The sequence below is a fragment of the Zosterops lateralis genome (assembly GCF_965231275.1).
Source record: "Zosterops lateralis genome assembly, chromosome: 1".
Taxonomy (NCBI): Eukaryota; Metazoa; Chordata; class Aves; order Passeriformes; family Zosteropidae; genus Zosterops; species Zosterops lateralis.
This window is the reverse complement of record NC_139762.1, coordinates 148,360,641-148,384,331: the sequence shown is the minus strand read 5'-3', so window position 1 is coordinate 148,384,331 and position 23,691 is coordinate 148,360,641. Positions and strand designations below refer to the sequence as shown.

The following is a 23,691-nucleotide window of genomic DNA, read 5'->3' as shown; positions in this document are numbered from 1 at the left end:
ACACTTTTGCCTTGCTCTGAACATAGATGTTCTGTTTGAGTGGTCTCAATTCATTTCTAAAGAACATCTCTGTTACCATCATATTATCCTCAGAGATTCGTTTGGATGTTTTATTTTCAATGAGCAAGCTGTTAGATTGAATTATGTTGTGTCTCAGTGTTCCAAATGTCAACATATTTGGGGTTAACATGTGGATAAAAAGCTAAACTCTGCATCCCTGTGTTCTTGATAACACACTGGGACAGGACAGACACTGAGCCCTCTGTGCTTTGACTCTGGACATAGATCTTTGTTCAAACACTGTATCTACAGGGGACCTTGCATTCATCCATTAATTAATTAATTTATTTGTCCATCAACTAACTTTGTGACAATTATTCTTGAACAAGGACTGTCTTAGACATTGAAAGGTTTTTGAAATTCCCCAAAATTCTTAAGAGTGTAAGACTTTGTGGCTTCTGCTCTTTTAAAAATCATCCAACCTGTTTCAGGCTTACTCTATAGTGGGTCATTTTTGTAAGAGAAATGTGATTCTAATATGTTTTAACTGAAGGTAGAAGAATACTGGCTGAGGTACATTGAAAAATAGCATTACATAACATCAAATGAAGTAGGAATAAAAATTGGTCTGTTTTTTAATGCTTGAATGACTTCTGAAATAAGTGAAAACTGTGACTTGTTAAAAGGCAAGGGCCATGTGCCATGGTGACTCGTGATTACTTGAATTTAACAGTCAGATTGCAAATCCTTCCTCTTTCCATATTAAATTTTATTAGGAGTATTAGAGTTAATAATGCTTAATGCAGGTTTTGCCCCTGATGACAAGGATCACTTCTAAATCCAATTTGACCATGAGGAGTGCAGTATCATAGAAATGGATGAGGATACAGGTCAATCTGGTTAAACATTGTTAAATCATAAATATTTAACCAGGAAAAGCCTGATGACTCTGAACAGGGTACCTGGAATCACCACAGAATCAGGTAGGAAGAATCTACTATAGGACACAGAAATACAAAGTTTGAATCTATTCAGAAGACATCCATATAGTGCTCTAACTCTGAGAGCTAGAGAAATTCATCTATTAGGTCAACATGAACTTTTTTTTTGCCTTATTTGACAGAAATATTTTCTATCTGCAGTCAAATCTGTCATTTTAAGAGTTATCCATGGGATTTCCAAGGCAGTACTAGTACTGTGAAAATGGAAATATGCTTACTTTGTGGCCTTTCAGGGGTGTGGAAGTTTGATGATATATTTCTGCAAATAAAAGTCTACATTTACAGTCACCTGCTCCAGGTGAGCTCGTTTTAGCATGGAGGTTACACTTGGTGTTCTTCATGTGTCCCTGCCGACCCCAACCTTCTGTGATTCTGTGTGATTCTGGTATCACTTACAGCTAATCAAGGACCTTGTGTTATTTGCTCTGGGCAGGGCTTATGTTAAAGCTCATCCTGTCCAATATATTCAATAAGGACCTGAGAAGTGACAAGTTACTGATGAAGGCAGCTACAAAGAGAAGGAATTCATGGTGCCAAATTACTGTTTCATGAAATGATGGATGAAATTCCATGTAATGTAAAGTGATGCACAAGAGAAAAACAATCCTGCATTTATGTATCAAATGATGACCTTTGAACTGCTATTGCCATGCAAAAATGAGATTCTGGAGTTATTACAACCAATTTTACATACTCTTAGCAGTAGTCAAACAAAAAAAGCAAGTCTAAGGATTATTTTGCATGGATAAAGAAACAAAGCACACATCATTATACAAATCCATTAGGTGCTCTTATCTTGAATGCACAATATAATTTCCTATTCCTCCATCCTATTTCAGTAGATAAATAGGGATAGTAAAAGAAATAGAAACAAAAGGGTACAAAATGGCTTCAAAAATCATCAAAGGTAGTGAAAGATAGGAATATTCTGCTCTAGAAGAAACAAATAAGCAAACTAAGGTTCATCAGCCAGGAAACTTCCCAGAGGATCTATAAAATCATGAAATGTAAAGAACTGCAATGTGAAATGACTTCTCATACGATGATCAATAGAAGGTATCAAATGAAACTTGTAGAAGTCTGGTCCAAAATAAAGGGTTCAAAACTATAGAAGTGTCACCAAAACATACACATAATGGCACCTGAAGACATGTTTTAATGGTGAGCACAGGGGCGGTACTGTGTTGACGAATGGACTTGATGATCTTAAAGGTCTTTTCTGACCTTAGTGATTCTATGATTGATTAAAAACCTGGGTATTTCTCTAAATAATGTGATGCTAAGGCTGTGCTGCAGAACAGTGTAAGTGGAAAAAATATATGGGTCCAAAACATACGTGAACAAATTCATGGCAGAAAAATCCAAGGCATAGTCAGTACAGAGATGCTGCCTTTGACTCAGAAAGTTCATGAGCCATAAATAGTTGAAGTCTGGTGAATATTTTGGGGTAATATCATTATATCCTTACACTGTCTTTTTAGTGTGTGCTAGACATCCAATTCCTCAGTTGATGGAGGCACATGCTGGGGATTCATGTCTTAGCTTGACGGTTCAAAAGCCTTTATGATTTATCAAGACCTGTAAGGTGACAGTGAGGATGAGAAGCCAGGAATATTTGATAACAGCTGTGCCAGCATCTGGGTTTTATCCATGTGTCATTAAGTACCTGCCTCACCTGCAATACTGATCTAAAGGTGTGTGGATAGTCATATGAGTCAGGTGAAGAGAATGAAGTATTTTCAGCGTACTCCCTCACCCTTTGTACGCAGTCTTGTTTCAGCCTTCCATACCTCTTTATCGATCTTTTTAACTAGCTTAGTATATTTTGTCACCTTCTACTCTTTCCACAGTGATAAGTGACAACCAAGACCTACATAGTCCCACGGGAATAACGTTTTTCATGTGATTCCCATTTCCATTCAGTAAGATCCCTCAGGACCTTCATGGCCAAGGGAAGAACTTAACATCTGTCTCATGAGACCTAGGATTTGAAACCCGGTCTGCCAGATCTCAGGCAAATACAGAAAAATGGGCTGAAATGTACCTTCTGTTGGGAGCTGTTCTTTTGTGTAACCCTACAGCCAGTGATTACCCTATTCATGTAAATGGATCTTTCTGTCATCATCTGGCCAGTGATGTTGTTAAAGCTGACTCATCCACATGAAAGGTTATGTGATATCTTTGTGTTCCTTCTTTTGTTTAATCCATATTTATATTGTTCCATATCCTACTCCTGCAGAAGACAAACATCTGTGCTTTTCCAGTCATTCTCTTCATACAGCTTACTCATTTAGGACTTTATTTTACTATCAGGTCCTCAAGAAGGGATTTTAACAAGGCTTTATCATAGTGCCCTTATTTTAGTTCCAATGCTTGTTGTCTGTGATAACCAGCCAAAAGGATGATTGAATCACACTGTGAAGGCATTTATCCTTTGGTATATATGACTTTATTCTTTCCTTTTCCACTTACACCTCATTGTTAGATGTGATCTCTCGCTGTGCTATATATAAGCTTGAATCTTAAACTCTTTGAAGTTGGGACTGCTTACAAAATTTCCCTCTTTCCAGACACGAAGGAGCAGTCCTGGGAACAAATAAACAAGGCTTTGAAAGTGTAAGTCACAATAAGTTGCTCCCTTGAAATGGATAAGAGAGGAATGTTGCCCTTTATTGGCAATGCTCCTACAGGTAAAGTAATGATGAGTAAAAAGTAGCCTTCAATACCCAGAGCAGTCATTTTACCTGCTCAACAGAAACAATTCACTTAACATGTAAATTGCCTCTTTAAACCAGGAATTCCTTGTCCCTGTGTGGCTGGTTTTTTAATCATGTCTCCTTTTCCTGCTGCCTAACAGCAGCTAATGGAGCTGCGAATTGTTATCAGCTTGATATTACCACAGAGCCAGCTTACACAAATACCTGATAAGCACTGTAACACATTGCAGTGGATAAAAATTCATTGTACGGCATTGTTTCCTTTTACTTTAATGTGTTCCAGACCACTTGGACAGCTCACTTAATGAAACCCATTTTGCAGAGGACAGCCACACTTGAGGGACTGACAGCCTGAGATGATGGCGCCTGCATATTGGAGACTCAGGTGAGATCCTTTGACATCTGGCATGTCCGTGCTGACTGTCTTATAACGAAGTGAAAACAGACACTGGAAGGATGATGGTCTTGACAGGGATGAGGCATTTAAGAGTTCTATGTTTTGTCAGGCTCCTGTGCACATTGTGGTGAGTAACAGCATTACAGAAAATATTTCTGCGGCAGCTGCAGGGGCTGCTGATCTTCTCTTTGGACCATTATCTGACCCTGCATAATCACATTCACATAGCAACATAGCATCCACTGTATTATTTCATGTGGCAAAGTATTGCATTATATGAACAGAGTTTTCTTCACATCTCCCTGGTTGGATAGAAGATTATCTCTGGTTTACTGGTGGAGAGCTGAGATGAAGGCACCTTAATTGAAACCAGACACCTGAAAATCAGTCTTCCAAGCTTAGTGCTTTTTCCAGCCTATCTATTGAAATTTACAGGCTTTTCTCTATGATAATGTAGATATTTATTTTCTACTTTTACTTGGATAGGATCCGTTGTCTTCTGGCTGTGTTTCTCTCCCTGTTGATTAGAGCTGAAGTCAGTTGGGGTGAACACAGGCACACTTAACAGATATAATTACTTTCTGAAGGCATTTAGCTATCCAAAAATGCAGACCAGGTGCTTAGGAAGGGTTTCAAAGTGTCTTCTGAATGTCCAACTTCCAGGAAAATGAATGTTCCAGGAAGGCCCAGGGGAGCTGTAGACTCCTCTGCTCTGGGATGAGTCCAGAATGCCCATTCTCTGTTGCCCATGGAAATGGCCTGAGTGATTATGGGAGACATCCCTGCTCTGCTGGATCCTGTGCCCATTTCATGAGGATCCTGTGCCCTTTCCATAACGAAGTCTTAACTTCCTCAAATGGCCTCTGAGGAAAAAGGGTGAGGGGTCTGTCTTATATGAAAGGAGGCAGGTCCACAAGATTTTTCTCCAAAGGTGGGAAGACATTCTTGAGACTGAGGCAGACATTGTTAAATGGTGTAGAAAGCAATTCTAAAATTTGTGGTAATCTTGAGCAGGTTTTAGGGTTTCTGAAAAGAGTCAAACGTTCTGATAATTTGGAGCTTTTGAAAGTAGCCTGGACAAATTGCTGTATAAATAAAATTTGGGAAAACAGCCAGCATTGGCAGAGAAAAGAAGTGCTGTTTCCAACATGTGACTCTGGGATTAATCCTGTTCTGCCAATTCAAATCTTTTTGTAGTTTTAATTGCCTTCTATTGCTAACTCTTTGTTCATGCTTAATGTGTATGATGGCTCAAGTGCTAAGCAGTGTCAACATTTCACTTCAGATGTGGCAATTCTCCTGGGGAAGCAAGGTTACTCCTGTAGAGCTGTGGGGAAAAAAATTTGAAGATAAGAAAGAAATTTGGCACATGACTTACACAGGCTTTTCTCCATGACAGAGTTTCTACCTGACCTTTTTGCCTTTGAAACTATTCCTTCACTGTTGCTGAAATTAGTCTGTAAATAGCTAAAATAGATATGCATGGTTCTACTGTTAGAATATTATTAGTTTATTTTCTCTTTTTAGGAACTGTACAGAACATCAAATTCTGATGCCATTCCTGGGCTGTAGGCTCTTCCTTGGACCACCCTTCACTTTTATTTGTACAGCACCTAGCATTAAAAGGACTCACTTTCCCTTTAGCCCTCAAACCATATAAATACATGTAAACAGTAATAACTGGCCACCAATGCACTTCAAAGTGGACCACAGAGATCAACAGAGGTCAGATCCTCTTTAACTCCATGGAAACAGCAGCAATACCCTTGAAAATTAGTCATGGTGGAAAGTGATAGATATTTATTCCTGAGAACCAACTGTCTGTTTCCAGAGTAGAAATCAACTCATACTTTGTAAGAGAAGTACACTACCTCTCTAAACTTAGATTTAAAAGTGTCAGCCTCTCTACTCATGAAAGTGTGCATTCATTGCTAAGGTACACAGTGGCCATATGAAAATTTTCCTACCATTAAGTTGGTATTTAATTTACCACTCTCTTGCAAGTCACTTGAAATTAACTTTCAGTAAATTGTTTTTAGGGGGAGATGTGGTAGGGACAAACTGAGTATTTAAGTAAACCCTGCTTGTCCCTTGCCTGAGTAAATTAAGACTATTAAAAAATACAGTGTCCTGTGATGGTATATGTGTAATAAAAGTAATAAATAGTATCTAACATTTTAAGCACTTCATCCGTTTGCTCTTTATGGAATATCAATATACCATTCATTTGCTGAGATTTGGCTCAACTGCTTTTTTAATAACCTATGACATATGTGTCCTAGAGGTAGAAGCACCCAGGATCAAAAGGGAGGCAGACAGGAGAGACCTCACTACAGTTTATCAGTGCTGACACTAGGGAAGAACCCTGGATTGATTATGTACTGCTTGGTCCATTAGATAAAATTATAATGCCATAGGAAGTTAGTGCTAGGAAGTTCATAGCTGCTCGAGACCTGTTTAATAGTGTGGGTGCTTAATTAGTGGAGTTGCTAAAGCTGTTTGTCTAAAAGAATGACCTGTATCATCAGGGGAAGGAGCTACAGGAGGAAGTGAATACAAAATTCAAGGAAATGAGCAAGAAATTGATAAGCTGTTCTCAAACACTCCACAGTCTTGAGTCTCCAACTTTCATTGTAGTGGAGGGCCAGGTGGACCTGGAATCCTGTCAAGTAGCTGGTCAAGGGTCTGTTGAACAGAGGGTTGGGAGCTGGTCACCATCTCTACCAGGAGAAAACCAGGCTGACCAGTGATAGGCAGTGGGACCTACCTACAATAGATCACCTAGCCACAACAAGGACACAGATTAGTTATTTGAGGACCTAAGGGACACCTCCAAAACAACTGCCCATGTTCTTATGGGAGACTTCAACTTGCTAGATGTTAACTGGGCACATGATACTGTTGGCACAAACATGGACAGAAGATTCCTAAAACACCTGATGAAGTCTTCTTGATACAGTTAATAAGAGTACCAGCTAGCAAAGCTGGGCTCCTTGATTTGTTGCTTGTTCACAGAGAGGGTCTCGTGAATAAAAGAGGAGACTGGTGGCCATCTTGGCCATGGTGACCACAAAGCAATGGAGTTTAAAATTTTGGTTTTGCAGGAGGGAAAGTGCCAACAAAACTTCCATCCTCTATGTGAGGAGAGCAGACTTCATGCTGATCAGGAAACTAGTGAGTAAGGTTGCCTGGGAAAATACTTTTGAAGGTACTGAAGTCCATCAGTGCTGGTCACTTTTTAAGCAACACCCCCTAAAGGCCCAGGAACAGGCAACTCCTAAATGTTGGAAGTCAAGCGGATGAGAAAGAAATAAGACAAAATTCTTATTTCTCTTGGAAATAAGACAAAAAAGGAACATGTATGCCCAGAGGAAGCAAGGTTAGGTGACATGGGAGAACACAGAGATGCTGCTGGTATTGGTATAAAAATGAACTTAGTACTGTTTCATTTCCTCTTCTCACTAACTTTTCACTGAATTGTCCTTCCCACATCTGCTCTCTCCCCATGTTCACTGACTTTGGGAAAGATCTGTGGGAAGAAATGTCCTTCTTTCACATAGTGGGAAAATCTATTCTTGCTCTCCCACCTATACATATAGGTGGTGTGAAAGCACAAAACAGGTATTAGGTTTTCCAGTGGTCTAAAGCAGAGTAACTAGAAGTGCAGCTGTGCTTGAATTAATTCATGGTGTATTTCACAGTGGCTGCAATTAAATTTGAATGAAGCAGTTAATAAATCACTGTGTTTTACTTTTTTTAGATCATAAGTGTTAGACAAGTTAATCTGTTGTAAATTCTTCCAGAATTAGGCATGGGACATGGCCAAACATGCACCACCTGTGACAAACAGGATCAGAGTCATGGCTTTTGTAAAATGATTTGTAATGTAAGGTGACTAACATGCACAACTCAGCTACAGTATCCAGCAAGCACTGCTTGAACAGGAAATCTTGCAATTCAGAGTTGAAGATGGCAGCATTTTGTTTGAAGATTCTTTTGCATGCTGATGATCTTCCATTTCTATCTCTTTCAGACTGGGACAGGAGCAGGGAGGAGCTCACTCTTTATTAGAGATTCTGCTACCCAGATGTAAGCCATGACCTTAAAGTGTACAACTCCCCACCATACCCTGCTGCTGACATCTGAGCCTGTATCAAAGCTGCTCCTTAATCTTTACAGCTGGCAGCTAATTCATCTCATCCAATGTGTACCATGCTTACACATATTATGACTTGACTTTTTGTTGTTCTTTTCAGAAACACCAGGGCTGCGAATCCATATCTGAATTCAGCATGTTGACATTTAACACAATTGACACTATGACGTGCTCAGTGATCTATTCAAAATTTGCTCAGACTCAAAAGATTGTTATTTTCCAGGTCTCTGAGCATATGCCCTTGCTAAATATGCTTTATTTGTGTATGCATTGACATAAATGAAAAAGTGCATACATAGGATTAATCCATCTGCTCCTGGAATAACTGTTGATCCAGTTATATGATAGAAGTGACTCTCTATACCCTCTTGAAGGAGAGAAGAGGTTTCTGTTCAATCTAAATCAGAAGCCATTTATGTGATTTCTGTATTTCTAGAAGTGGTGCGTCAATGTCTCTTGTACCACTAGATTAACTAACTGAAATAATTAGGAAGCATGTTTATGTACGTAGAAATCAATATGGAAAGTTAATACTGTTACTATTAGAATCAAACAAGTTTTATTACAAACCTTGGTCATATCACCATCACAGCAATCCCATTTGGTATTATGAATTTATTACACGAAATGAAAATAATTCTCATCCAACAGAGGCTAAAGTAGCTACAACAAATTAGTTTGATATTTTATTTACTTTAGGAGTTTTCCAGAGCTCTAGGTTTGTTTTTTCTAGTGAAGAGTTTGGATTACTTGCCATTATCATAATTTTAGATTGGAGTCAAGGATAAAATGCTGGACAGCTCATTCAATTACTTCTTTCAAAAATGATGCTGGTATCTGTGTGAGTATAATAAAGCCTGTGTGTGTAGTTACAAAATGTATAATATGTTTTCATCCACTTTCTTCTTTGGCTATGTGTTATAAACTTTGTCAGACTATTCACAGCAAAGAAATCCTACCACTAGAATACTGAAATTGTATTAGTTTACCCTTCTTTAACAGGAGTAGATTAAACGGAAATATCAGCGTCTCACCATCCTCCAACATATATGTACCAAATTTTTCTTTAGATAAAAAAGATGGATGTTGAGAGATACAGCACAAAAGTCATCAATTCCTGTTTTTTCTCCTAATTTACTCATTTTTATGCTGTGAGGAAAATAGAAAATTTGATGTTGACTATGAGTAGCTGACTGCTTGTAGTTGACTGCAAAATGAATTTAAGCAGAATTTTTATTATATATAGAGGAAAAGGGTTACATGAAGAAAATGGATCAGATTAAAACAAACAGTACAGTTTTTGATACATTCCTAGGGTGAAGAAATAATGTTTATTTCTGGGCATCTGACTTGATATGCCCTCAAAACGGCCTGATTTTGAGTTGGTATCAAATTCTGCAGTTATTGTGGAAATCATTAAAAGCTCCAGCATTATACAATGGATGTGTTAAGGTTTCTATCTGATCCAGCAGAAGCCTTGCCTCCTTAAAAATTTATGCCCTTAGCTCAGGGGATTTTATGTCAAGGAAAATTTAATGATGGAATGAATGACTATATAAAATATAAATATAAATATAAAATGAAATATATGAATATATTTTATCTTCATACAGCTTTAATTTTCATGGTTTGCCATCTTCTGGGCCTTTCTTATATTTTCTGCAGCAAGTGATTAGAAGTAGCACAAAAACTTGAATATGCAAACACATCTCCCAGCTTTGTGTTCTTCCCTGGTTCTCATTTTTGTAGTTGAAAATCAGCCTGAAAGGAAGGACAAAGCAGGTTCCTTAGAAGACCCTGTGTAAAGAACAAGGATTTCAGCATAACTGAGCTGGTTGTCGAGTCCGTTTCTAAACTCAGACACCTCCCATGGCTTGTGCAGGAAGATTCTCAAATTCCAAATTAAGGAACACTATTTTCTGAGCTCCTCTCTGAGTGGGATGTAGACACCACTGCAGAGTTCAGCTTGAATGAGAAGATAAGGCAGAGAATGGGTGGTGCTACATGACAGTAAAAGTAACATCCATTGATAGGAATTTGTAATAGAATTTTTAGAGTTTGACATTTAGATTAATGATGAATAAAGTTTGAGTTTCTATAAAGAATTATTTTCTGGGTGTTTTATGGGACTACAGTTAGACGTCCTCTCTTCTTTTGTAATCTACATTTATGTCACCAAGAGAAAGATGACAGATGACATAATTTATATGTGGTGAATATTTCATCTTTTGAATTCTAAGTGCTGAACTGTTAAGTTGGTGAATTTGGATATTGAATGGAAAGAGATGCTGACTGACATTCCATAGAACTTGCATTTTGAATGGCTCAATATTTCCAAAAGCTCCTTGTTTTGATTTCAATTATGACTGCCACTATGAAGCTTAGAAACTGCTCTATATGTTTAATGAGAATTAAATATTCCCTACTGCCTTCAGAGCTTTCAGAGGAAAATGGGAAGTCCTTGTTTAGTCTAAACAAACCTTTAAAACCAATCCTGACCACATTTGGTTTGAGAAGTCCCTGTGATGGAGCATCTTGTTTTTTTAATTTTGGCATCGTCTTGTTCATCTTCTGAAGATTATTCTAGTACCTATAAACACAAGGGGTGTTTTATGGGGAAATTTTGCAGTGTGACATGCCTTGTGCCTCTGCATATGGTAGATTTATTTTTTTTCCAGGGCACAAGTTCAGTCTTTCCTCAAGCACGAGAAACTTTTGTGAAAGTTGCCAAAATCCTCTCTAACCAATACCTTTTTAAGTTTTATGAGCCTCATTAGTCTTTGTTTGGCCATCCCTTTGTGCATTAACATATGGTATCAGTAAATAATACAAGTGTTCACAGTTCATGCCATCCTGTGAAGCACACACGAAAGGATGTAAATTACATTGAGATTAAACTGCATGAATTGTCTACATAAACAACCAGAATCATCATAATTTAACCAGCTACTGACAGTTTTCAACTCTAAATGAGTTTTGACTAGGTTTGGTGCTATCCAGTTGGGGACAATGCCATATTTTCAAGCACAAATGTTTTTGGGTTGACTTGTGGCCTTTAAAGGCACTTCAGTCTTTGTCTGCTACTGTTTCATGGATGTATGAGACTCCGGGTAAAAGTAAGCCACTAATTTTTTATTTTCATTAAAACTTTCAAATCACAGTGCTGAGGCACTGTTTAACCTTGGGAAGCTGTGGATACCACATGTGGATGTTGCCTCACCAATCGAGTTCTGAGTTAGATTAGCAGTCAAAAAGACAACCCTGAACTGGCAGGGCCTCTGGATCTTGAGGTCTCTTGGAGATGGGCAGACAATCTCCATCCAGCAGTGAGGGGAGAAAACAAGGAGCTCCTGCTTGGCCTTTGTGGGCTGTTGGATCTCAAAGAAGTTGAAGCCTGAATGAAACTCAAAATGAAAATCAACCATCGTATTGTGTCTTTCCCTTTGTTCAAATGTGTAATATATCAGCAAGACAGCTTGGGGAAGTGGAAATAAATGGCCAGGCTATGTCCATTCTGTACAGCTTTAGGTGATTACACCCTGACCTACTCATACTTGCCCACACTAATATTACTGAATTCAGCACACAAACAACAACCTACCTCAAAACATGGCTGATGCTGTTACCGCCTTTCATAAAGTAGTTTGGAGCAATCAGATCAACGATGGCAGGAACTTGGATTCTCTATGAGGTGAAAGCCCAAGTCAGTATGTTATCACACATGATATTTAGACCAACATAAATGAAGTAGGCAACTAATTTTTGGAGAAGATTTTAGGTTGTTAGTCCACATTTTACCCAGACCCTTTATTTCAAAGATCCAAGAAATGAGACTAGAAGAAATGTTACCTTTCCTCTAGCAAAAATATCAGGAATGTTCTTTAATAGAAGTTATCAATTTTCAAAATGAAAATAGCCTCTTCAGATGAAAATTCACTACCTCTTATTTTAAAAGTATGACTACTCAGCATTCCTGATGGTTCTATGTTTTCTATATTCCTTTTTTATCATTGCTTTTTTTTGGAAGAGGGAGAATATTAAATGAGAATTCATGGAGACTCCAGCAGTCACCCAAATGATACTTTTCTGCAAGTACCTGATTTTACTTTCTACTTCCTCTACTAGGCTGCTCTACTAGAACTCAAACTATATTTACAAATTAATACGTCTTTAGATAAGAAGATGTTATCTTATCCTTTTCATTCAAGTGGGATTAACAATAAAGGTAGCCAGTGCTACATTAAGCTTTATGGATAGTTTTTTTCTTGCAGTGTAAATACAAGTATCAGCAAATGTATAAATCTTTTGGAGAAGTGATCAGAATATATTCCAGGTTTCTCACAAATACTCTTAAAAAACCGAGATTTTTTTTTTTTTAACTCATCCTTATTACAGCTTGAACAGTCTTAAGACAATAAGAGGTTGGAAACTTTCCCTAGTATTTATGAACAGATTGCAAGATTTTACAAACTGCTGGGGCCTCACCAGAGCAGCATAAATGAGCTGCAATAAAGTGACCAAAAGCGTTACCATTCTTGCATGCAGCTTTTCTTTGCCTAGTTGCATTTCTTGGGCATGTTTTCTAGGGATGTTCATGTTACTTTGGCCAAAACAATCAAGCCTGTTAAGAAACTCCAGTAAGATTCAAAGGGTGCTTAAAGTACTGCAGTGTTTAACACTGGGGTCTGATGTCAAAAGTGTAGTCTTGTGTCAAGTGCAGTGAACCAAGAGGTACAGTCTTCCAAGAATGTGATTTACAACAGGCAGGGAGCTAAAGGGGCATCGCTTTGCCAGTTGGTAGGAAATGATGCAGAAATTGCTCTGCAATTGCTCTGCCTGCCTGAAACAGGGATGGAGACAGAAATGCTCCTCTGGCCTTTGCATATAATATAGGGAATTTAGAAGGTGTAGCTTAGTGCACATGAGAAAGGAGAAAATAAATTTCTGAGCACTCCACATTCTTCCTGAGCTGTTTATGTTTGGGATTTGTTTGTTTGGTTGGTTGGTTGGTTTGTTTTGGTTTGTTTTGGTTGGGTTGGGGTTTTTTGGGGTTGTTTTACGCAAAGATTAATTTTAAAAAGGGAGTAGAAGCACTTTAAAGAAAAAAAGCTCATATCATTAATTGACCTCTCTGACCAAAATGATAAAAAAATCAGATTCATCCCTATCTTCAAGCTGCATCTTTTGTCCTTGTTTTAGCCTAGGCTGGGAGCATGCTTTCAACACTTTGGTTCACAATACAAAGCAGTCTTAGAGACATAGCCTAGAGATTTTTAACTGAAGTGAAATTAAAGGCAATTATTTAGTTGCATGCCAGATGCTCTTTAGAACCATAGCTGAGCAAATCTTTGAATTTCAGGAAAACATATTTTGGCTTGTTCAGGGCACCTGATTAGAAGAATCTCATGGGACACATTTGTGGAGAAAGCAAGAGTCCAGGGCGTTCTTTGGTTATCAAGGATCACCTCCTCCAAGCTGAACAAAGGTTCACCTGGCTCTGCAGAGAGTCAGGCAAAGGTGGCCAGCATGGGTGAACAAATGTTCATGAAAACACTTGGACACAGAAAGAAAACCTACAGGAGATGGAAGCAGTACTGTGAGACCTGGAAGGGATACATAGAGACTCTTTACATTCAGGGATAGGATGAAAATGCCAAAGCCCACCTGGAGTTCGGTCTGGTGAAGGACATGATGCACAGTAAAAAAAGAAGGTGCATGAAGAGCAAAAGAAATACTGAGAATAATGTCTGTCTGCATAGCTGGAGCTGGAAGGGAAGAGCCTTTTTCTTTGAAACTCTGCACCTGTGCGAGCACAGGCCAGGCCCTGGCACTGAGCAGGTTTAGAGCAGTCAGAACAGGAGATACTTGAATAGTGAGCAGGGCTGCTGCTGCTGCAAGACTGACAGTTTTACTGCTGGTTGTTGAGTGCAATGACAGTGGGAAATGATTGCTGCTTCCTGTAGGAGTTTTGATTATGCTCTCAGCCTAACAGCCTCCAGAGGAGGAAAGGCATCTTGGCCCAATCCAGTAGGACACAGTAAGACCATATGAGAGAATTTGAAAAAGCCATCAAAACTGAAGGTGAAAGGGAAATTTCAGGAACAAAAAAGCAGGCAGAGTTTAGATTTTACACACAGCCCTAATATCCGAGAGAGAGAGAGAGAGAGAGGAAAAAAAAAAAAGAGTCTTTACAGGATCATATTACAAGGATATTTGGATATTTCAATCCACTCAGATCTACTGAGTTAGTATTAGAGTCAAGGAGAGAAGAGTAAGAAGGACAGGGAAATTCAATATCTAATGCATCAAGAGTAAGCAACAAGTCACTGTTGAGAAGTGAGAAGGGATGGATCACCCTGCAGAGGTGCCTCTCTGTCCTGACTGTGGAGAGAACAGAGCATGAATGGATTTCTGCTTTTGGAATATCAGTTAAGTAAGTAAAATTCAGAAAAAAGGTGGTTCAGATGTACGCTCATTTCCAGGCAATGAAGTAGGTGATAAACAGAATTAGCACAAACAGTGCAAGATAAGATTATTGTACTTAACTTACAAAGATGTGTTGATGTATCATTTATCCTGACTTAAGGTAGAGGGGCAGTTTAAAAAAGGTGCCTTCCTGGCTCACAAACTATGAATTCTACATGGTCCAAGTTATTTTGGAGGCCCTAGTGTTCTTGCAGGTCTAGGCTGCAGAGGAAAGCTTCTGCTGGACAATGTGCAGTGCTGGGTCAGATATCAATTTAAAGCTTTTTTTTGTGTGTGTGGAGCAGTACCTGTATAACTTATACCATGTGCCCAAGTGCCTTCTCTCTGATTATGCCAAAACCAGGTGTCTAAGGAACAATAGAAGAATTGGAGATATGCGTGCTGTTATCTTCCCATGGTACTTTCCCACCCTTTGACAATTTCAGGCTCAGGGACTTTGTGAGCCTGACATCACATTTAATATTGTTCAATATACCTTTGTTCTATGAATCAGTTTAATTATTTTTGGATCCATGAAAACTTTTAGCACCCACAGTATCTTGTTTCAAATCTTTAACTGGCTGGTTTGATTTGAGGTCCTCTAGTCTATGTATTAGGATGGAAAGCAAATAGCTATTCTCTACTGATTCATCCCTCAAAAGATGAAAGTCATGGATATTTTTTAGGGATTTCCATGCCGGAAAAGGTAATATTGGTATGACAGTGTTATTGGATCTTTGACCTTTGATATTATCCAGTATATCCCCAAACTTGAGAAAAAGCAGAGTACTTAAATTATAATACCTACTATACATTCAGTATATTATGAAAATATAATTTTTGATTTTTCAAGGATTTAAAAGACAACTTATATTTAATTTTATGCACTGTGCCTCTGAAAAGTTCTGCTTAGCTTCTTTAACCAGGCCACACAAAGAATGGAAAATAGTTAAATTGCTTACTTCAGATGCAAAAGGGTACATTTTATGTGATCAAAAAAAGGAAGATATTTGTAAAATTCACTCTATCTGGCAACATGAAAAAATAAATTAATTGTAACTTTTCTGTAAAGTTGTGGACTTTGTGTTCAAGTCATAAAAAGCTTTGATGTGTTTGGGGACTTGCTGTCATACAGTACGAGTTTAGGAAAGAGTGGTTCCATTTCAGTGACAATGAAGTTAGTTAATATATGAAAGTAGTGGCTACTCCAACTGTGTTTTGACTGGCATATTCTCTCAAATCACTTACAGATACAAAGATCCTTCTGAAATGAAGTAGCTTAGCATCTCATGGACATATTTACAATATTTCACAGGTTCTGGTCTGGGTCCTAAAACAGGATGATATTGGCTGGGTTCAGCCACTCGAAGGACCAAGATTCTTTTGTTTAATTTAGAAAATAGACACAGAGGAAAAGGTGAAGAAAACTCCTCTGAAGTAAAAGATAAGGACACTATGTCACAGAAATTGTATATGCAAACAAATTTATTGTAACAGATTCCTAAAAAAAATTATGTCAGACACTAAAGTAAGATTTAATGCAATTTTGTGGCCTTGGTTGCTAAAATTTAATTTTCTAAAATTTAATTGTCAAGCAGAATATGCTGTTGTATACTGTGAGCTTGGAAAACACTTCAGATTTAAAATGTTGCAAGGACAGTTTTATTTGAGAGACTCGCATTTGCATGGAAACACCTTTATTTCTTCCTGGCATCATAAAAGACAGAATTTTCTTCCAAATGTCCATATTTGGGTTTTAAATAAAAAAACATTACTCTCCGTAATGAACATCTTGTGTGGTACAGAGTAAAAATTATCCACAGTTTGAATAAGTAAACGCAATAATGATGTTTTTGTGATTGTTCTGCATTGTCTGCTCTGGTGCATTTCCTTAACATTTCAAGTTGTCAATGGCAGAGGAGGAGTCCAAATTCTTACCCAATAATAATTGGTTAGTCTGGGTGGTAATTTGTCAATGCTACAAGAGTTACTTTGGCTGAAGATGGTACCTTGTGTCTTGAGGTCTATTATGGAATTGGTTTGATGTTTTGCATCTGCATATACTTACATGGCCAGTGAAGGGAGATAAATACTTGGACGACATTACTGTATGAAAACCAACTTTTTTTCAGGTTATGCTAGAGCACTAAAATAAGAAAAATAAAGATTTAACATTAGTCATGTTACAGAATACCAGGAAATCTGATGTTAGGCCATTAGACAGATTAATCTGAGCTGCATGACCATAGCAGTGGGTAAAATTTTCATTTCTTTTCTATTTTTCTATAAAAAACTGGTTCAGGGTCACAGCAGGACTGAATGAACAATGTAAGAAAAAGAGACACCTCTCTAAGCCCTATGAACTTTAATTCTCTCTTTGAAAATGAGGATATTTTTGGAAAAGCTTAAACTTTTTTTTAGCTACCAGAAGAATGACTGCTAAAATATTTCAAGAAATCTGATTTCAATGGCCTTTCTTAATTTGTGACAGAAATCAGTTATAAATTTGTAGCCTCAAAACTAGAAAGCTACTTTAAATCAGTGTTTTTATTGTCTAACACCCAAAATAATTGTCATTTCACTCAGCAAAATTTTGCTAAAACAGAATGATTAGTGATTATTTTTCATTTATCTCATGTCATAACAATTTCATATTTCATCAGAGTAGATGTTTGATGATATGTTTAAACCAGAGCACTGAAGTGAAGAGTGTCCAAGGGATCTGGCTACAGCTGAAGTTTTTGGTTATTTCCGTCTCAGAAACAATATTTCAGGGAGACCTTTAAATCTGCAGATTTCTTTGGTGTCAGAGTTTATGGAGTACTTTTCTATTCAATGAGAATGTAAATGAAGGGGGATAAGAGGGATTAAAGAAAATGCAACCCAAACATTGATGTGGCCAGGACAGATATTGCCCACAGTTAAAAATGTCCTTGGAGATGAATGAGATTATATGGAAATCATATGTGAAATTACAATGAGATTTTCCTGAAAATAGCAGATGTTTTTAATTTTACTTTTTTCTTTTTAAATTTTAAACCTCAAACTCTTTTGAAGAAAAAGAAAAATGGTGAAATAATTTGGTAAGCATCACCCAACACACAAAAATTTGAAAGAATTTATGTTTGCAAAAGCATAGGTTTCTGAGCTCAAATAAAATAAGTTGAAAGTGATAGTTCATAATTAAATCTGTGAAGCATAGATTCTTTTAGGAGCTTCTGATTTTGTCTTTATAACCTTCAGTATGTTTATTCAAATAAAATCAATTCTACCTTCTGAGCTCTTGACTGGGGGATTTATCCAACTTCCATTATGCAAAACTCTAACTACTAATATTACTTTAACTCAGTAGAAGTTGTAAGAGTTAGACATAATCTGAATATACTCATTAAATCATGCTCTTGCAGAAATTTGCATATAAAAATATTCAATTCTGAGTAGCTTTTATCAGGAGACTGGAGTAGTCATTTTAGAAAAGATCAGGATGTCATGATATATTAATAATATATCTCTATCAAACCTTTAAGTACCTGAGGAATGTTTTGCCTGAAATGTTATACATATAATTTCAGGAATATAAACCTATACTTTCCTATATTTTAGTTCCTAATTTTGGCTTCCATAATAACGACAATCTGGCTATCCAAATGTTTTTCTGGAAAGCCTGTTCATTCAATCAGCATGAATACAATCCATTCACTGATTTTACATGGAATTGGGCATTTTTAGAGCATTATTTTCAAATCACCTCTCTCAGGACAGAACGTTTTTGAGATTCACACTGGCAGATCTTGGTGAACTCTGAATCCATGGGCTGTAAGCAGCTGCCCTTGGCGTGCTCATGGCTGCTGCTCTTGGAAGGTGATGTGCTGGCCACAGGCATGACGATGTTTGCAGTCCCAGGGCTTTCAACACAGTTGGCTTTACGGTTTGGTAGCACATTTTGGGGAATGATTTTATTTCAGAGTTTCTAATTTTCATTTTTTTAAAAAAATTGAATGAATAAAGCAATTAAAGAAATTATATTTCTCTTGAATGTAAAAGCTTTTCGCTTTTTTATCTTTTTCAGTAATAAGCTTTCTGCTTTTATTCTTCTTTTGATATTCATGAGAGATTGATGATGAATATACAAGAATGTAATCGGTAGGATTTTGTTGTTTTCTTTCTGCTTTTTTGCCTTTTCAAAAAAAAAAAATTATGTCTCATTGTTCTAATGACAAAGTAATAGTGAGTTCTAGGTTTTTTATCTCTGAAGTGGGTTTTGTGTTTCTGTGATTTAATGTTTTTCTGAGCTAGGAATAAAGAAGATAAGGATTTTTTTATGTGTAGAGGTTTATTCAAGCCTTTAGAAAAAAACCTACAAACTGAGCCTTTCTCAGAGCTCATTCAAGTGCACTCAGACATGTTGAAGATATCAAATGAATTCCATCCAGGTATTTTTATTGACAGAAATTAACTGAAAGATAAAACCTTCTTATTGTAGATCAAGGTAATGTAGCAAAGCATTGTTCCCAACTAGACAGACTCAAATTGCATTTCTAAGTAAATCAAGTTTCTAGCTTTATGAAATTGTTCAGATAAAATTCCCAAATTCAATGCCCCCACAAAAATTAGCTTTTTATGGCAAGAAGAACATGATTTTTTTCACAAAATAAACATATTGTAAGCTGTCCTGTCTGATATATATATCCTGACCATTTTTTAATCTTCTAATGGTTATCCGGAAGAAAATACTTATTATTAGAAAATGACATGGAGATCTGTAATATAAAAACTATCATTATGAAAATGTGTTTGCTGTAAACAGGCCTGGCAGATAAGGCATTGGTGAGAAATCATCAGAATTCACTATTCAGATAGGTGGAGTGAAATGTTCTAGGGAAAAAAAAAAGAAAAAAAGAAAAAAAAAATCCAAGAGCTTCAAATTGCAAATACTTATAAATATGAGCAAAATAATCATATTTTTAATGTACAAACTATTGCCTCAATTGCTGCCAAAATAATTTGTAATTCTAATTTATTTCACATAACAAACTTTATAGTCTTCAATTTGAGCTATACTAGGCTTTCCTTGGCGTGACAGATTTTAATGGTGTGTCCATGTTGCTTATAGGTAGCTATCACATTTATAAATATCAACACTCATTAGCAGACTACACTTTCCCAAAGTACAGTCGGAGTTTACATCAATTAAAACAGAAACTCCTTGCCAAAGTATGACACTCAAAAGGTACATGAAAGCACATTGGGTGTTGTGCAACTTCCAGAATTTTAGTTCCTACCCAAGAGAACTTTACAAGGACACACTTCGTGATTTTTTTATTGTCCAGTCCAAGAACTGAGTTTAGAAAGACTTTGAGCTGACTGATGAAATCTCCTACAGTAAGCTCTGCTCCAGATGAAGAGCAGCTGGAAAGCCCTTAAGAGACTGAGAATTTTGGAGGGAGAGAACTGTGAGAACTCACAGTTGAAATAATTTGGAAGGAAAACCACTTTTGCAATGGGTGAGCTTTTGAAAATCTCAAGTTGCAACTGTGTAAAAGTGTAAGATTTGCATTCTTACTGTGTAGACCAGTAATCCATGTTGGCTGTCAAACGGACAGAGGAAGCAAAAGCTGTGCTAGTTTTCAATGGAATTGTCCCAGAAGATCTGGAGGTACTTTTAGAAGTGTGAGCGTTCACAAAAAGACTAGGAAAATACAGACTCTTCCTTAACTTAGTCTTGTCCCTTTGTTCCCTTGTAAATCCTCCTCACTTTAAATAATTTCCTGTCATTTTAAATAGAGCGAGTTGTAAATACCAGCACTCATGGATTAATTTGTGTGAGATTCATTGCATTATATATTTGTACCCATTTTATTTGCTTAAATCTAAATAAACTTGCTGCCTGATGAGTTACTTGCTGTAAATCCATGAATCCTTCCTGTAATTGATATGGTTTGCAGTTGTTTCACAGCCTTATGTGCTTTAAGCTCATTTTCCACTTTCATCACTTGTAATAGACATTTTTTACTTCCAGGTAAGGTATAAGTTAGGTAACTCCAGCAGTGTCATCACTTTATTTGCCTACTCATGGCTCTTTCTATGTAACTCATGTAATTTCAGCTCATTCAATCCACATTTTTGGCCTTTTTCCTATATTCTTGTCTTATCTCTTATGCTCTAACCTTTTTCTCAGCATCCCTCCAGAAACATCTCCTCCAGCCTGACTTACATGTTCCCAGAAATTGAGGCCAGTCTCTCTTTTCTCCTTCACAGTAAATCTGTGGCTGGAAATGCTCCTTTTTAGCCCACGCTCCTGCTGTTTCTCTTTTCTGCTACTCCAAGGGCTGTAGTGATCTGCCAGGTAAAATGCTTCTAGAATAATCTGCTTTTAGTTGCAAGCAGTGCCACTTGTGATGTCTCCCGTAGTGTCCTTGGTTTGAATGGAGAGAGGGTTGGGAGCCTTCATCTGAGCAGAGCAGGAAAGCTCCTGGCAATGCTCAACAAGAAGGAGCTTCTTCCAAGGCTCAGACCTTTGCAAAGGACAAGGGCTCACAAATACTTGACAATTGCTAAAAGGAGGCTAATGAGGGTTAGGTTGAAAACATGTAAAAAGAGAAGTGTTCAATGTGCAGTTGTTCTGCTTCTGTTTAGGCCTCCCCAAAGCTACCATCTCATTTCTAAAGTGTGGCTGAGTTCTGTCAGATAATTTTCATTTTTTCAAGCATCAAACTCTTATTAGGCAATTATTAGGCAAGCTGAAAACTTCCAGCCCAACCCCTCTCCTAGTTTTCTGTAGCCTGGGGGCTCTGAGGGATATCCAAGCTCTGGGTTTTCTTCCCTTTTGCACATAAAATAAATTAGTTCTTTTCACTAGATTTGATCAAAATATTACTAGGAACTGACTTCATTTTAATTGAATATGTTCTTCTATGAATGAAGGAAAAAAGAAAAGTGTGTGTGGATTTTTTAAAATTTTGCTGAGAATGCTAGGGTTTCTTTGGTTTGTTTTTGGAAACAAACCAATCCAACAATAAATGACAAAGTGAAAAGAATGGATTTTGCCTTCTCTCTTGCTTTGTTGACTTTTTCCTGCTTTGTCCTCACAACTCTTTTTTGCCTGCACTGAAAAGGGAGTGGTGTTATTCAAGCAGGTTGCTTTTAAAACTCCTGTGCAGAGCCAGGGGTTGGACCTGATGATCCTTTTGGGTCCCTTCCAACTCAGCTAGTTCTGTACTTCCATGATACTTGCCTCTGCAGGATAAAAAGTTTTGTCATTGATAACCAGCAGAGGTTGAAAAGGGCACATTAGATGATCCACACTGGAAATAGAGATATTTAGATTTTATTGAAGCTTGCTGGATGCTTGTAAGCTTAGCATCATGAAAACCTGTATTTGAGCTCTGATTTTTGCAGAGTCTACTACTCACAGTCATTCTTAGCTGTGATAGTAATAGGAAGTGTTTAAGAATTTACTGAGGACATCCTTAAGCTGAAAAGAAAGAAAGCACTTCCGTATTCTTTGTAATTTCACACTCCTCCTTTCTGTCTGATCTACTTTCACATTATCAGTGAACAAGTTGTTCAGCCAGTATTACAATTAAATTACCGGAACAGGCAGTAAAAAGTTTTGGGTGAGCTGGTAAATGACAAAACACGGTGCTTGACAGATTTTTAGGTACTTGAACTAAAGCATTTTTCTGAAGGAATTTTAATAATTTTAATTTTAATAATACCGAAGTTTGTCAGTAATGTACCTAAAGCCTCATTTCAGCCTGAGAGAACATCTCTGTTAAGTAACCTTTTAATACCCTTTGAATCATAGTTCAGGATCACAAAGAACTTGAAGTTATTACTGAGTGGAAAGTGGTTATTGATTGCCTGTGGGTCAAGTGTGCTGGTGGTCTTCTGTTCCTGACAGAGAAGAGTTCACATCACACACATGTAGTCTGGGTCACACTCACACATGCACACCACCCCCTTTGCCACCTCTAACTATCAGAGCAGACACTAAACAGCTTTTTCCTGATGGCCTTACAGGAGAGAGAGGGATTGAGGTTTGTCAGGGAGTTCTTGCAAGAAAACTGCAACTCTGAAAACAAGAGTATTACAAGAGAAATGTCCCTTGTGCAAAGGAAGAGAAAGAGTATATTCTTTGTTCCTCTGTCAGCTGCTCGACTTGGTCATTGCTAGCATTTCACTTTCACCCTGAAGAGCAGCTAATTGTTTATGAAATGGCCTTGTTATTCCTGCCCTAGTAACCTTGTCTGGAAGGCCACCACATGCCTTTATTATTCTCCAAAAGAAAATGTGCTTTCTGACATCTGTTCTGCATTTGTTTTCCTTTAATTTCCTCTAGTTTCCATCACCCCCTCCCCAGATTGCTCATCTGTGCTGCTCTGCACAAGGTGGCATGAGCTCTGCTACTCCTACAATCTTGCCTGTCCTCAGATTGATCTTTCTGTGGTTCTTCAGTCCTGCACAGTACTCAGGTACAAAAGGACAGGGAAGGGCACTGTGAAATTGCCTTCCCCCTGTGAAATTGCCTTCCCCCATCCCCCTCCTGAGACTTTATATCCAAGCTTTTACATCAGGCTTTACATCCCCTGAATTATGTACTCCAGTTTAAGTTTGTAAGAGTTTATAATGGGAGCATTTTGAGGACAAAGGCTCCTTCTCTCCTAACCTACCCTGGGGATTCATTCTCCTCTTACACCTAGTGCCAGAGAGTGCAAAAGCACTGGCAAACCACAGTCTGTTTCCATGTCATTTTTTCAGCCAGCAATAATGAGCATCTACAGCATCAGTTACTGAGGTTCTAAAAGCATTAAATGGTTTTGCAAGAAGTGTAAGTGACCCAAATGTCCTTCTCAATAAAGGAGCTTTAATGTTGGCCATGAACTTTTTCAGTCTTTTCAGATTTCATCTAATAAGCAATCTAAGAGAATGGCCTGGCTGTTCCCCAAAGAGAAT

The 23,691-nt window shown here is 37.6% G+C and overlaps 1 long non-coding RNA gene across 2 annotated transcripts; it reads left to right on the top strand.

The window, feature by feature from the left end:
- The first annotated feature begins 931 nt into the window (after positions 1-931).
- On the top strand, positions 932-9,797 carry LOC310911253. 2 transcript variants are annotated; one of them, XR_014590474.1, is made up of 3 exons: positions 932-983; positions 4,002-4,103; positions 8,149-9,797. It is a non-coding gene; the product is annotated as an uncharacterized lncRNA (long non-coding RNA). The 2 variants fall into 2 exon arrangements; XR_014590475.1 differs by lacking the exon at positions 8,149-9,797 and adding an exon at positions 5,643-7,419.
- The last annotated feature ends 13,894 nt before the right edge of the window (positions 9,798-23,691 follow it).